General features: G+C 41.0%; 2 protein-coding genes across 4 annotated transcripts in view; one reads left to right on the top strand and one right to left on the bottom strand.

The window, feature by feature from the left end:
- The window catches only part of rapgefl1 (Rap guanine nucleotide exchange factor (GEF)-like 1), a 111,080-nt gene extending 101,703 nt beyond the window's left edge, over positions 1-9,377 (bottom strand). Inside the window, exon 1 of the mRNA XM_072561410.1 lies at positions 9,310-9,377. The gene's annotated coding sequence lies outside the window, so the exon portion shown is untranslated. The remainder of the gene's footprint in view (positions 1-9,309) is intronic.
- Positions 9,378-9,506: 129 nt separating this feature from the next.
- Positions 9,507-12,937, top strand: part of med24 (mediator complex subunit 24) — a 71,101-nt gene continuing 67,670 nt past the window's right edge. For all 3 annotated transcript variants that reach the window (XM_072561408.1, XM_072561407.1, XM_072561405.1), the window contains exon 1: positions 9,507-9,610. The gene's annotated coding sequence lies outside the window, so the exon portion shown is untranslated. The remainder of the gene's footprint in view (positions 9,611-12,937) is intronic.

Raw genomic sequence — 12,937 nt, 5'->3', positions numbered from 1 at the left:
GCGATTGTTTGACTTTTCTGGGAGCTGATACAGTTTTGGTATAGTGGAGAATGGGCCACCATTGTGAGAGACAAATGGGATGAATCAGAGGACCTACATCTGTCCATCATTGCACGTCAATGTGTCCTACTTCGTACCTGCCACACTGGGGCGGTTCTCAGGTCTCTTCTGTTGCTCAAGGATTCTTAGACTTTGAATGTGGTTGGCATCAGACTGCAATTTAACTAAAGGGTAGATTTTTTTAAGCAGAAGTGGATGCTGAATTAATGCTTCCTCAGCCCCAAATGATCTGTATTTCTGTCAATATAACACCACCTCAACTAATACAGTCCAACTTTACAAATGTTCAAACACAATGTAATTAACACAGTGGCCCAGTGGTTAGCACTGCTGCTTCACAGCGCCAGAGACCTGGGTTCAATTCCCGCCCTCAGGCAACTATCTGTGTGGAGTTTGCACATTCTCTCAGTGTCTGCGTGGGTTTCCTCCGGGTGCTCCGGTTTCCTCCCACAGTCCAAAGATGTGCAGGATAGGTGAATTAGCTGTGCTAAATTGCCCGCAGTGTTAGCAGAAGAGGGGAATGGGTCTGGGTGGGTTGCTCTTCGGAGGATCGGTGTGGACTTGTTGGGCTGAAGGGCCTGTTTCCACATGTAAGTAATCTAATCTAATCTACATTGAAACAAGTAACGAATTAAATTAAGTGAATCCAGGTAAATGCTAAAGAGCAGGGAAGGAAAGTTTTCAGTTCATATAGTGATAGTGGTTTGTAGGGTCTCAAATATAATACTGATGAGGCCAATGGGACTGTAAAAATCAATTAATAATTTGCATTATCTACAGAACTGTTCCTTTGTACATTCTGTGTTGCAATGTTCCAACTAAACAAAACTACTTGCTAACCAATCAGCACTCTGCTTTTTCATGCAGTATAAATTGTTATTCTATTTGAAATTTGGCATTCTTGTATCTGTCCTGGTGAGGAATAGAGTCATAGAGAGGTACAGCATGGAAACAGACCCTTCGGTCCAACCCGTCCATGCCGACCAGATATCCCAACCCAATCTAGTTCCACCTGCCAGCACCCGGCCCTTTTCCTTCAAACTCTTCCTATTCATATACCCATCCAAATGCCTCTTAAATGTTGCAATTGTACCAGCCTCCACCACATCCTCTGGCAGCTCATTCCATACACGTACCACCCTCTGCGTGAAAACGTTGCCCCTTAGGTCTCTTTTATATCTTTCCCCTCTCACCCTAAACCTATGCCCTCTAGTTCTGGACTCCTCGACCCCAGGGAAAAGACTTTGTTTATTTATCCTATCCATGCCCCTCATAATTTTGTAAACCTCTATACAGTCACCTCTCAGCCTCCGATGCTCCAGGGAAAACAGCCCCAGTTTGTTCAGTCTCTCCCTGTAGCTCAGATCCTCCAACCCTTTGCAGCAATACTGAAATCCATGTTTTTAAGAAATATCTTATCCAAAAGTCAGGTTAACGAACCGATATGCTTGTCTTAGCATGAGAAAGTCAAAAGTCACATGACCCTAGGTTATAGTCCAACCGATTTATTTGAAATCACAAACTTTCAAAGCACTGCTCCTTTGTCAGGTGAATGCCATCTGACGAAAGAGCAGAAATTGCTTTCTCAATCTGAAAGCTTGTGATTTGAAATAAACCTGTTGGACTATAACCGAGGGTCCTGTGACTTTTGTCTTTGTCTACCCCAGTCTGACACCAGTTCCTCCACGTCTGAGCATGAGAGACCAGAGATGAGGGAGACAATGACTTTTGGAATGACGTGATGCAAGGTCACACAAGCATTTTAATTACTCGAGGTAAATTTGCTCTTCATGGAGTTTGAGGGCCAAGTACAACACAGGTTCCTTAAAAACTTTGATACCATGCTGAATTTCTGAGCACTGTGCACAGGAGCATTTAAACTTTGGGTACACTAGCCTTGAACCAATTTCAAATTCTGCTTCCCTCCCAGAGTATACCGATCGCTTCTTATCTTCTGCTTGTCAGCATGCAAAATCCCCAGGCAAATCTGTTCTGACTGACACGCACATTTCAGCATTTTGTTCATGCATAACAGAGTGGAAACAGATTTCGAAGAGTGAGTATTAAGCAATGTATGTTAAAGGCCACACTGGGCCTGTGCTATTGCAGCAAGTTGTTTGCACTTGTCATACTGAGAATAATCAATGAAAACACCAATGTTTCTACTATTGAGTGGCATTTTATTATTCAACAGAATTTATTGAATTTTGTCAGCTTGGTGCTATGCTTCCCTTTGAGTCAGAAGGTCACAGGTTCAAGCGTCTCTATACGACACAAGTACATGATCAGAACTGACAGTTCACTGAAATTCTGGAGGAGTACTGCAATTCCAAAGCAAGTATTTTCTTTTTGGATTAGATGTTAAAGCAAAGCTGTGGTGTGTCTACTCAAGCAAACACAGGGAGTGTATCACGCATTAGGAATATCTGTTAAAATAGAACATGAATGAGTGACTTCACTGTTGAGAATAAAGAAATCAAAATGTGTTTGCCTTTACGCAAAGGAAGTTAAGAAGAAATTTAATACGGTTGCTTAAAAATCAAAAAGGGTGTTGGAAAAGTAAATGAGAAGGATCTGTTTCTGTTGTCAGCAAAGTCAGGAACCAGATACAAAAAATTTAAGGTCATTAGTAAAAGGGCCAAAGATGACAGACGGTAGAATTATCTTTCTCAGATTCTTATTAATGGTTACCTCATCAGAGGCTACAGCCTAATTTACAAGGGAACAAGAACAGATCGTGAAGTTGGAGTTTCACAGTTCTTAATTATTAAACCAAATAAACCTCACTGCTCAGTGAAAGTTATACCCAAGCAGTAAATTAATTCAAGTTTGTCACATTTTAAGATTTTTTTGATGGTTTTCCAAAGGAAGACAGTGATTTTATAGATCTCATGAGAACAAAAGTCATGGATTGCAGGGTGACTGAGTTCAACCGGAGCTGAAATTTCTGTTTCCCAATGCCAAGTTGAAAAGGAGAGATCAAATCAGTGTTGTGCTTCATGTCGTCCATGGCAGGTTCATACTTGTGCAGCACTTGCATCCATGAATATTTATTAGTGTGAAATTTCTTATTATTACATCCTACCTTCATGATGAAGCCAGCAGCGCATCAGGCATGTGTGCTCTGCTCCTCAGCAGCTTGCATGCAGACTTGATATCAGCCAGAATGAGACAGAGTTGGGAGAGCTTGGAAGGAGGGGTGTGTGTGAAGTGTAGTTGGGGGCAGTGGATGTGGGAAATGCCTAGCATCCTGGGTATAGTTGGAGACAAGGTAAGTGACACGAAGAGGATGGAGAATATCAGGGTGAAACACAAACCTTACAGTATCTAATATTTCAATGTCACGACAGCACATGGACTGGACACCAAAGTGACAGGAACTCATGTGTATTGAGTGGAATTATGTTTGTGGACAAAGGAGTTGAAAATCTCACTACTAAATCAATGGATGGATGTAGATGTCCTCACCACACTGTCTTCTTTCTCCATGCAGCTCAGTTGCTAGAATACCTACAGGTCTCATTCATGAATAGTGCTGTAACCTCGGGATCAGGAGGAGAGGATGTGAGAAAGAAGGGCTTTTGCCAATCAACAACATAGTTTGGAACAGTGCACCACAATAAAACTTTACCAAAGTAGTTTGGAAAATAAATTAAAAAGTTCCTTTAAACAGGTAGTTTAAAAGCCCTGTGTATTTCCTCAAGAGGAAGGAACAAAAGGTTTTAACCTGTAAGTTGTTAAGATGTGAATGAGCCATCTTGTACATAATCTCCACATGGAGGACAAATAATAAGCAATATATTGGCCAGCTCATGAACACCCATTATGATAGAAAATGTTTGATTTCATCTTGACTGTTAACTGGTATGGAATAAAACAGAGTATCAGATGCCCAGAAGGCAGACTGGTCTTTGGGAATTGGACATTCGACTAAGCAGTATTGAGGTGATAATCTCCTCAAGCTTAGGACAGGGCAAAGTGGCAACAGGTTATTCAGTTTAATTTAAATTATTCCACTGAAGTGAGACTGAATGGCATACGCAAAAATTACATTGGACCCTGCAGAGAGGAGATACATGAACTGAACTAAGGAAATTTATTACACCTATGGCTTGGTGTGTTTGTCTTTCTCTGGAATAATGATTGAAACTAGTGATCTATTTTCAGGATAGAAAAAAAATAAAAGCCAAGGATATCCAGTGCCTGTCACTAGGGAGTGTCAAAGTTACACCCCTGGATCCTAGATTCATTCAAGCAGATGTAGGGCTTCGTCAGATGTTAGGGCAACTCCTGTAAAAGTAAGATGCTTAAGGTGGAGGAGTCAATGAGGGCAGACTGAATGCAGAGTACTCTCCATATTATGATAAATCCAGTCAAAATTAGCACAGAAACAGTTTAATCTACAAGAATTAAAATTGGTAGATAGCAATTAGATTTGACCTTTACTTTCAAAATAAAAGGAACTAATTAGATTCAAGAAAGTTCATACTTAGAAATCGTAAGATAGCTCCATGAAGGGGAAGAGAGATATTTGTTATTTTTAGTTTAAACTTTCTTAATTTTGAAAAGAAAAGTTGGCTTTCTCAATGTTGGCCATTTGTTGCATCTCTGAGACACAGTTCAAAGTACATAATATACCACTGAGGGCTCGCCAAGGTATAACTCCCAAGTTCAATATTTTTAAAAGAAAAGTGGACTCTCCTTTGTGTTGACAAATTTGATTTTCCCATTGTTAAACCCTCAAACAACAGCAAAGTTTCCAGGCAACAAAGCCGCTGTGTCACTTTCCATCGAAACCTCCGATAGAGATCAAGTCCCTTCCTAGAAAAATACAGGCTCATCCCAATTGTATTCACGTGTTGTAATGTATATTAAAGCTTGCATACCTCACCTCTTAGTCTCTCCTTCCTCTCAGTCTAAGGAGTTTTGGGAGAGATGTAGGGAACAAAGATGTTTTCTCAACACTGCTCACTATATATGGCATGAATTGATTTTACAAAGGTCAGTTTAAAATTGTGCCCTTCAGGGAGATCCCTTCCTTCTCCCTCACTGTTTTGTTATTTACTACATTATGGCCTTTGATTTGGAAAGGTGCAATTAGAGCAAGTGACAACATGTCTCAATACAAAACAGAAAAATGCAGGAGTTCTTGTCGTTTTGACAGATCAGCAGATTAGATAAAGGTTATACAATCTTCCTGTCAGTATAGAACAGCAGTAAAGAATCTTGCAGACCTCAGAGCAATATCTGTTCAGACATGGTATAGCTGGGGGACATTAATGTTGCATTACTTTTAAAATTCTGGAAGCCTCCAACCAGTCCTCAACAATACACATACCAAGTTAATTTTCCCCAACAGCACTCAACTACAATTAAATCTGCAGCAGCCAAATTTTACTTTGAGCAAAAAATAAAGTGATGTGGAACAAAAAAGAGAGTGATGTGGGGGGCGACTTCCATGTGAGCAACATCTTGTAACTCAGAATATTGAGGCTTGCTGATAAATACTGTTGGAATAATTGAAGACAGATGGGGAATACTTCAACAATCACATGCTCCGGGACAGGGGACTGAGCTGGCTTCTCAACAGGCATGTGGGTTTTACACACCCCAGCTCAGCTTTTGCAACATCCCTAAGAACACACCACCCTGGAAGGTTCAGATTGTGTAGTGGATCTTTAGAGATTCAGAATGCAAGACATTTCCATTCTTCTCTAAAATACCTGCAATTCCCCCAATTCTGGCCAATTGGACATCCACATTTTTAATCACAATTAGTGATGAACTTTTAAACACCAAGGCCCCATGCTCTGGAATACCCTTCCTACCAAACCTCTCATTCTCCTCCTTTAAGACACTCTTTAAAACCTGCCATTCCAACACAACATCTAATCTCATTATGTGGCATGGTGTTTTACTTTACTTTATGATGCTCCTGTGAGGCATCTTAGGACATTTCATTATGTTAAAGACACTATTTAAAAGAAAGTTGTTTTTATCGTATCTGGATGTTAGTTTGTGCTGATCAGATAAGGGATCTTAATGGTGAGAAACAGGATCATTTTTCTATCTTAGAACATCAGTGCTCAGTGCTTCCAGGTCAAGTACAGCCTCAAGTTCAAGCAGAAGCCACTGCAGAATGACAGAATTGTTACAACACAGAAGGAGACCACTCAGTCTTTCATGTCTGCACCAGCTCTCTGAATGAGCAGATCACTGTACTCTTGACTTCTTCCTTTTCCAATGGCAGTCTAAGTTCCTTTGGAATGCTTTACCTCCACCAATCTCAGATTCAGACTGTGCATTCCAGGCCATGTGCTGCGTGAAAATCAAAATTTTTCATGTTGCTTTTGCTTCTTTTAATAAATACTTTAAATCTGTTCCAGCTTGTTCTCGATCCCTTCATATGTGGGAGAATTTCTCCCTATCTACTCTACCCAGGTCTCTCATAATACTGAATATCTCTATCAAATCTCCTTTGTGTTAGGGTGATACTTCATATTCTATTACCATGCCAACTTAATGCAGGTGATTACTAATTTTGTGGTAAATTGAAACAGTTGTGTTTTACTGTAAGCTCATTCCACTAAGAGATGTGTTGAAAATAACCCAACTGAATTCACCTAGTACATACTATGGTGAAAGGTTGCGCCCTATATTGTAACCTCTCTTTCAGATACCGAATGTTCCGCTGTCTGATTCTTGCATTTTCTCTCTCTTACTCATGTTCTTCCTGACAGTCTCCATGGCTTTTTTACTGTAACTTTGCTGGTATTCTGGTTATTGTGTTTGCCTCCACCCTCCCAACTCATTTTAGAAAAGCAATGACTATTTCATAATTGGCGCACTGACAGACTATTTTGAAAATAAGTGCAGAAAATAAATACTTGCACTGATGTAGAGTAAATGGAAGTGCAGTTGCTGTTAGAAAATAGGAAATTTGACAGCTGCCAAATGCACAACAAGATCTCACAAGAACTCGGGATCAGAAAGTCAACTGGACTCAACACATAAAACAGTAGCTATAAAAGCAGATCAGAGGCTAGGAATTGACGTTTCGGGCATAAGCCCTTCTTCCCAGCATCAAAGGAGCAGGAGAATTGACGTTTCGGGCATAAGCCCTTCTTCCCAGCATCAAAGGAGCAGGAGAATTGACGTTTCGGGCATAAGCCTGGGAAGAAGGGCTTATGCCCGAAACGTCGATTCTCCTGCTCCTTTGATGCTACCTGACCTGCTGCGCTTTTCCAGCAACACATTTTTAAGCTCTGATCTCCAGCATCTGCAGTCCTCACTTTCTGCTAGGAATACTGAGGCAAGTAACTCACTTCTTGACTCCCCAAAGCCTGTCTGCCATCTACAAGGCATAAGTCAGGAGTAACGAACCACACCCCACTTACTGGGATGAGTGCAGCTCCAACACTCAAGAAGCTTGACACCATCCAGGACAAAGCCACTCACTTGATTGACACTACATCCACAAGCATCCACTCCCTCAAACCTCAGGAGCAGCAGTGTGTATTATCTACAACATGCACTGCAGAAATTCACCAAAGATCCTCAGACAGCACCTTCCTAACCCATGACTACTTCCAGAGTGTTCCCCTCTAAGCCACTCACCATCCTGACTTGGAAATGTATTACCATTCCTTCACTGTCACTGGGTCAAAATTCTGGAATTCCCTCCCTAATGGCATTGTGGGTCAACCTACAGCAGGCTGACTGCAACAGTTCAAGAAGGCAGCTCACCACCACCCTCTCAAGGGCAACTAGCGATGGCAATAAATGCTGGCCAGCCAGTGATGCCTGCATCCCATAAAACAAATTTAAACAATGGTGTGTTCATACCCTGATCATCTATTTTCTTTTGTGATCTTGACTGAGGGACAATTATTTTACATCTACTAGAAGCAACTTCAAATTAATATCTCAACCAAAAAGCAGTGCAAAGAACACAACAAACCATAACACAGCAATAGGAATTGGCATCACCTTGTCAGAAGCTTCTGCCTTCCCTCATGCCAAAACCTGGATAAAAACAGCTACATGTGCAGGAGAGGGAGATGGCTTAGTGGTATTATCACAGGACTAGTAATGCAGAGACCGAGGTCAATCTTCTGGGGTCAAGGTTGAAATCCACTACAGCAGCAGGTGGAATTTAATTTCAAATTAATAAAAAAAAACTAGTCTCAGCAATGCCATAAAATAGCTCTAGCAAGCTGGGCAATTCAAAGGCAGTTACAGATGGGCAACAAATGCAAGCCTTGCCAGTGATGCCCACATTTCATGAACGATTTTGAAAAATCATTACTAGAAGTAATTGCAGGGAGAATTCAGTATCACAAGCCTGATGGGAGTAAAAATTGGCTTCTTTCCCTCTACTCTTAAAGGAACACAGAGGCTGAATTGGCTGACACCAGTCCATCCCTACTGAAATATTACTGTTTTTAAGAGGAAATGGAAAGCTATACCTCTCAAAAAGAAAATCAGGATGAAAAGAGAGAGAAAAAAAACAGCAAACTGAAAAGCAAATACTGAATGCCTGTAACTTGATTTTTCTTGTAAATAATGTAAATACATTTCACTGTTGCTAGGAGGAAAAATGAAATCAACATATTCTGCAAGAAGCCAATATTATTGAGTTAATGTAAATAGTTCTGAATGTTTAATGGAAAGGGAATAAACCATGGCTTTAATTTCTGGTATTAAAAACCCTCTCATAAATGGATTTAATTACAAATAAAGAGAGAAATCACCTTTCTGGGAAAAGGGTGGGGGGAGTAATTGCGATTCAGTGGGTTTAAATGAAATATTATGTACGCTCCCACCCCCCAAAAAAAGTAAGCTGACCCCATTTCACGGAAAACGTTGAGCTCAACTGAATCAATAGAACATCTGTCACTGCAGCCAACCTGCAGCAAGGGTGGAGGCGGCAGGGTAACCTGCATTAGAATTGCAACGCTGTAACTGTTTAAAAACTACAATCGAATGAGTCAGAAAAACACAGCAACCCCATGAGGGATGCAAGTGCTCAAGAGGGAATGAGGTATAACCTTTGGATTACAACCAGCACTAATATGTAGCCAAACAAATCATATCATTTCAAGACAGATACAAACACCGGCATTTTATGCGTAAGCTTATACCATTCACGTTCACATATGTGCAGACACAAGTATACAGGTATATAATCGTACATTATCTTAAATCTAAATCTCATGTCTTGCCAACAGCAGAAGCAGCTTGACTTACCATCTCTGCGCTTCCAAAGCAGGTGACAGGGAGCTGTTCGCGGGGCACTCTGGGAGTTGTGGTTTCCGCTCCCTTCTCTATCCAGCAGCACCGCGGCCGTCCTCAACTACAACTCCCAGGAGGCAGCGCGCCCGACACCACCTCATTGACTCCATTGGTTCGGTCCGCAACGCGTTCGGCCAATTGCCGCGGGTGTTGTTGGTGGGTGGCTCTTGGTGGATAATATGGCGGAGTGTTTTGCTTGAGGGGGCTAGTCGTTTCGAGCGGCGCTGAGTTTGGGATTTAGTCAGAAATATTTCAGGTAAAGCACCTTTCATTTGTTGTATGATTCTCGTTGTTTTCTTTTTTGGAGCGAGGTTCGATCTTGCAGCTTGGCTCCTCCTCTAGTTAATTATAAACTGGCATCCGCTGCATTGTTAATGGAGGAATGACTCGCCAGATGAAACATAAACTCACTATAGACTGAGCTCACCAATCAAACATGAACTCAGTGTAGACTGACTCCCTAAAAATCAAACATAAACTCAATAAAGACTGACTCCCCAAATCAAACATGAACCCCATATAAACTGATTCCCCAGATCAAACATGAACCCAATATAGACTGGCACTCCAGGTCAAAGGTGAACCCAATGTAGACTGACTGGCCAGATCAAACATAAACTCAATATTAGTCATGATTTGGAGATGCCGGTGTTGGACTGGAGTGTACAAAGTTAAAAATCACACAACACCAGGTTATAGTCCAACAGGTTTAATTGGAAGCACACTAGCTTTCGGAGTGTCACTCCATCAGGTGGTAGTGGAGGGCTCAATCCTAACACAGAATTTATAGCAAAAATTTACAGTGTGATGTAACTGAAATTATACATTGAAAAATTGATTGTCTGTTATGCCTTTCATCTGTTAGAATACCATGACAGTTTCACTTCTTTCATGTGTCAATCACAAAACCTTTTTTTAAAAAGTTGCATTCTCAGGTTAGCTGTTAACAATGGTGATAGCCCCGGTGTTCTCTGTCTATGCCATGATGTTTAGATTGATTCTAATCTAAAAAGTGAGATAACGGAGTTTTACATGAATTCATGCAGTTTTTGAGCAAAGTACAATATAACCCTGCAAGTACAAATTCACCCCACAAAATATATGCGTGCATGTGGGTCTTTGTCTGTCTGTGTGTGTGTGTGTCTGTCTGTCTGTCTGTCTGGGTTGGGGGTTGAGAGTGAGAGAAAGTGTCTGTCTGTGTAGTGAGTGCAGAGTGTCTTAAGTCTGTCAGGGGGTGCATGTGTGAGTGTGTGTGTCTGTAAGGGTGTGTGTGGGTGTCTGCACGTCTGTGTATATGTGCATCTGTGTGTATGTGTGTATAGGAGTGTTTGTGTGTGTGATAGTGTGTGTGTGTGTGTGTGTAGAGTGCAATGGTGGTCACCTGTAATGTGACATGAACCCAAGGTCCTGGAGGCATGGTACATTGGGGAAACCGAGCAAAGACTACAACAACAGATGAATGGGCACTGCACAACAATCAACTGACAGGAGTGTTCCCTCCCATTTGGGGAACACTTCAGTAGTCCAGGACATTTGACCTCGGACCTTTGGGTGACCATCCTCCAAGGTGGACTTCGGGACAGGCAGCAGCGAAAAGTGGCCAAGCAGAGGCTGATAGCTAAGTTCGGTACCCATAGGGAGGGCCTCAACCGGGACCTGCAGGTGACCACCATTGCACTATACACACACACAGATATTCCTACACACACAGGCACTCCTATACACACAGACACACATATACACAGATGCGCTTCCAGACACATACACTCCCACACACACATGCACCCCCTCACAGACTTAAGACACTCTGCACTTACTACACGCACACACATACACTTGCTCACACTCTCAACCCCCAACCCAGACAGACAGACACACAGACAGACAGACAAAGACCCACATGCACACATATATTTTGTGGGGTGAATTTGTACTTGCAGAGTTACATTGTACTTTGCTCAAACACTGCATGAATTCATGTAAAACTCCGTTATCTCTCTTTTTAGATTAGAATCAATCTAAACATCATGGCATAGACAGAGAACATAGGGGGCTAACACCTTCAACATATTGTCTAGCTATCGCCATTGTTAACAGCTAACCTGAGAATGAAACTTTTTAGAAAAAGGTTTTGTGATTTACACATGAAAGAAGTGAAACTGTCATGGTATTCTAACAGATGAAAGGCTTAACAGACAATCAATTTTTCAATGTATAATTTCAGTTACATCACACTGTAAATTTTTGCTATAAATTTTGTGTTAGGATTGAGCCCTCCACTACCACCTGATGAAGGAGCGACTCTCCGAAAGCTAGTGTGCTTCCAATTAAATCTGTTGGACTATAACCTGGTGTTGTGTGATTTTTAACTTTATAAACTCAATATAGACTGACTGGCTAGATCAAGCATGAGCTCAACACAGACTGACTCCCAGATCAAACTTGAACTCCGTATGAAGTGACTCCCCAAATCAAACACGAACTCAATGTAGACCTACTCCTCAGATTAAATATGAACTCAGTATGGACTGTAACCTCCATTCAACCTTGAACTCACTATAAGCTAGTACCCCAGACCAAATGTGATCTCACTATATACAGCCACCCCAGATCAAGAAAAACTCTAGCTTGTGCATGACTAATTATTGATCAACACCTAACAGTTCCGATCATTTTATCAAATCTAACTGGGAAAAGCCTTTCATCCCAAACCTATTATCACTTAAAGAAACTGACATCTCAAATCACAGCTAGCCTTTTACTCGCAGATCAGGTGACATATAGTGAACTTAATATTATGTGGTAAAGTCAACAACAACCTCACCATCCTCTCTTTTCAGTTGTGCTGGAGCTAATCATAAACTATCATACCAATCATAACAATAGCTTAATTATGCAGTAGTTAGTTACAGATTGGAATGCACATTTTTACACCAAATTTTCCATTTGTCAACAATCAATAAGTTGCCTGTAGATATCATCTTCATCTTTAAAGAAGTCCCAAGGCATTTTCCAGAATCTTAATGAGAAAAAGATGATGAGCCATAGAAGGAGAGGCTGAAGGAGACGATGAGTGCTTGGCGAAAGAGATAGACATCATGGAAAGCAGCTGGAGCATAAGTGTTTTGCTACACATGAAGTTGAGTTGCATTTTTAAAAAGACCAGTCACTGACCATTTTAAGCAGGGGTCAATGTGAACCAGGGGAAGGAATAGATCATTAGACATAGTACTGATTGCTCAAATGGGCAATCGACCAATGCTATCTCTTTTGTTGTAAATTGTTAGAGATTCAGTTTGTTTCTACAATTAGTAGTATGTTACGTATTTTGCATCTCAAGAAATTCTGTGGGTAAACCAAAATTTGGAAGGAAAGCATTTCTAAATACTGCTTGATGTTATCCCACGTTCATTTGAAATGACTATTTCAGCCATCCACAAATGAGCTTTAGTGAATTTGACATCTGCATTAATGAAGTTTTTGCAGTCAGAAATGTTTTTGTATTCTGACCAAATTATCATGTAGTTGTATTACACAAAACCTTGCTGCTTTGATTTTTTGTTTTGAGAGTCTCTGACATCTT

Source organism: Chiloscyllium punctatum, chromosome 42 (genome assembly GCF_047496795.1).
Source record: "Chiloscyllium punctatum isolate Juve2018m chromosome 42, sChiPun1.3, whole genome shotgun sequence".
Lineage (NCBI taxonomy): Eukaryota > Metazoa > Chordata > Chondrichthyes > Orectolobiformes > Hemiscylliidae > Chiloscyllium > Chiloscyllium punctatum.
The sequence above is the reverse complement of the archived record's forward strand: the minus strand, read 5'-3'. Positions and strand labels throughout refer to the sequence as shown.